Source organism: Anneissia japonica, unplaced genomic scaffold, assembly GCF_011630105.1.
Source record: "Anneissia japonica isolate Jap-2015-1 unplaced genomic scaffold, ASM1163010v1 scaffold287829_len2072220_cov186, whole genome shotgun sequence".
In the NCBI taxonomy this organism is placed as follows: domain Eukaryota; kingdom Metazoa; phylum Echinodermata; class Crinoidea; order Comatulida; family Comatulidae; genus Anneissia; species Anneissia japonica.
In genome coordinates, this window is record NW_022716075.1 from 1,678,881 (window position 1) to 1,682,348 (window position 3,468).

The following is a 3,468-nucleotide window of genomic DNA, read 5'->3' on the forward strand; positions in this document are numbered from 1 at the left end:
GGCCTACCACCAAATCGCTTGAAATTGCTGTTTTCTTTAGCTCCTTCCTTAACTCTTAAGTACGCAGGCCTAACCGGGGTCGACACCTGAAGAACAGACGTTAACTGCAACGACAGATTTTCTAACATTTTGCTGTTATGACAAGATATAAATAAATGTATAAATAAGGAAAGTAAATTACAAAAATGTGATAAAAATAACGACAGTCAACTGATTCGTAGTCAGATGCTTTATCCGTCGGGCCACAGGGCCGGTCGATACGCAGAATAGCAGTAATAGTATTGTACAGAATTTTAGAGTTAAGGTCCTGCTGTCTTTCTAATTGTGATTTTGATTAATAATCGAATATGTGTTAATTTTAAGGAACACTATAACCATTTCACTGTTAATTAGGCCAACACCTTCAAATTTTCTTATTTTAAACATTTTTTGATTTGCCCTTTTGCAGAGATCAAGTATTTATAGCTGTCTCTTATACACATCTGTGTGTGTGTGTGCGCGCATGATGTGACGTCACCATGATCATATTTTGGTGTGCCACATGTTTTTGCCAGATAGAATTTGATAATCTAGACCGGCCTCAGCTCTACGGTATAAGGTTGATCAAGTAAAACTAGACATTCTCCAAACAACTTAAGTGCGTACGCCCTCAATGAAACTGTAGCCTGAACTGTGAATTAAAATCAGAGTTGGAGCACTGTAGAGACCTAGCCTAAACAAATAATCTTATAGAGCATAAGGCCTCTAACGAAGAGATGTCTATCAGTTGCCTCAGTTTCATTATCGTCACTCATACCTTTAAAACATTCTTGAAAATACTATACGAGCTGAATAAGATCATTGACTCATGTAAAAGGCATGGGTCTCATCCTACGTTGTGACAAGTATGCTACTGTGCCTGTCGACAGTAGATAAAATAGACGCAAGGTCATAAGATTATGTATCTTATCATTCATTAAGATATAATCAATTGGATATTATAATGGAACTTTTTATCTGTAATAAAGATATAATCAATTTAAGTGCATATGGTAGGTGATGCATGAAATATTAAACAGTGCTTACATGGTCAGGTTTTATTAAAAGGAACTATGTACATGCACTATTAAACAAACAGTATGCATATATTTATATTTTAGTTTTTGTCCGTCTAGATAAGACATCCTTTGCCGAACACCATAAGGAAATGCATGCTTTGTTACTACCATCAATAAGTGTAACTTCAATATATAAACGACATGAATGATATTGACAAGAAAGTGAAGAAGTCCTAGCTGGGAAAATGAGGTTAATAATTGATGATCAGCAAATTGCAAGTAGAGTAGGCACCTCGGGGCACAAAGTGTCTGGAGCAAATAAACTCCCTTCCCATCTCCCTTCTTCTTAATAATCTGCTGCTGCTACTTCACACTACCATTAATGATGTTGTAAACTTTAAATGCTCCAGAGAGAAAGAAACTATTTCTTAATGATTACTCACTTAGGCCTACCACCAAATCGCTTGAAATTGCTGTTTTCTTTAGCTCCTTCCTTAACTCTTAAGTACGCAGGCCTAACCGGGGTCGACACATGAAGAACAGACGTTAACTGCAACGACAGATTTTCTAACATTTTGCTGTTATGACAAGATATAAATAAATGTATAAATAAGGAAAGTAAATTACAAAAATGTGATAAAAATAACGACAGTCAACTGATTCGTAGTCAGATGCTTTATCCGTCGGGCCACAGGGCCGGTCGATACGCAGAATAGCAGTAATAGTATTGTACAGAATTTTAGAGTTCAGGTCCTGCTGTCTTTCTAATTGGGATTTTGATTACTAATCGAATATGGTGTTAATTTTAAGGAACACTATAACCATTTCACTGTTAATTAGGCCAACACCTTCAAATTTTCTTATTTTAAACATTTTTTGATTTGCCCTTTTGCAGAGATCAAGTATTTATAGTACATATAAATATAATTGGGGCTAGAATTGTACCCTGGGGTACACCACCCGAGAGTGTGACCCAATCAGAGTATTGGTTTTTTTTTACCTAACCCGTTGTTGCTTGTTGGAAATTAAATCAATCTTATGTATATAAGAAGCTATATATATAAATATTGAAACTAGGTATATGCGGAGTATATGTGTATAAATATATGTGTATATATCCTCTGATATCGCACGGGCCTGTGGGAAGCCGATCATACAACACAATAAATACATTTGTGGTCTAAAGGGTATGAACTCGCCGAGATAGAATTTTTATGCCACAAACAAGTACAAAAACAACCACCAAGACAAAATACAATGAACTCATCATATAGGATGAAAATGTCATTCATTAAATGACGAAAATGTACACATTAAATGTATTATACGGTAATGTAAAAAGGAAGGGGGTCAGCTTATAATCATATTTCGTTGAAAACGTACGTATCGATTGTTGTAATACATACGAGTAAAACAGAAGAGTGCCAGAGTAGAAATTAGGCACTGCACTCATGAAGAACTTCGTGGCGAAAAGACAACCAGGAATTCCCTGGTAACACGGTGTGTCTTGTTTGTGACATAAATGTATTAGTTTTTTCATACACCTATAGTAAAGAACTTTCGTTGAAGATGTGTATAAGAGACAGAAAAGGAACTATGTACATGCACTATTAAACAAACAGTATGCATATATTTATATTTTAGTTTTTGTCCGTCTAGATAAGACATCCTTTGCCGAACACCATAAGGAAATGCATGCTTTGTTACTACCATCAATAAGTGTAACTTCAATATATAAACGACATGAATGATATTGACAAGAAAGTGAAGAAGTCCTAGCTGGGAAAATGAGGTTAATAATTGATGATCAGCAAATTGCAAGTAGAGTAGGCACCTCGGGGCACAAAGTGTCTGGAGCAAATAAACTCCCTTCCCATCTCCCTTCTTCTTAATAATCTGCTGCTGCTACTTCACACTACCATTAATGATGTTGTAAACTTTAAATGCTCCAGAGAGAAAGAAACTATTTCTTAATGATTACTCACTTAGGCCTACCACCAAATCGCTTGAAATTGCTGTTTTCTTTAGCTCCTTCCTTAACTCTTAAGTACGCAGGCCTAACCGGGGTCGACACATGAAGAACAGACGTTAACTGCAACGACAGATTTTCTAACATTTTGCTGTTATGACAAGATATAAATAAATGTATAAATAAGGAAAGTAAATTACAAAAATGTGATAAAAATAACGACAGTCAACTGATTCGTAGTCAGATGCTTTATCCGTCGGGCCACAGGGCCGGTCGATACGCAGAATAGCAGTAATAGTATTGTACAGAATTTTAGAGTTCAGGTCCTGCTGTCTTTCTAATTGGGATTTTGATTACTAATCGAATATGGTGTTAATTTTAAGGAACACTATAACCATTTCACTGTTAATTAGGCCAACACCTTCAAATTTTTTTATTTTAAACATTTTTTGATTTGCCCTT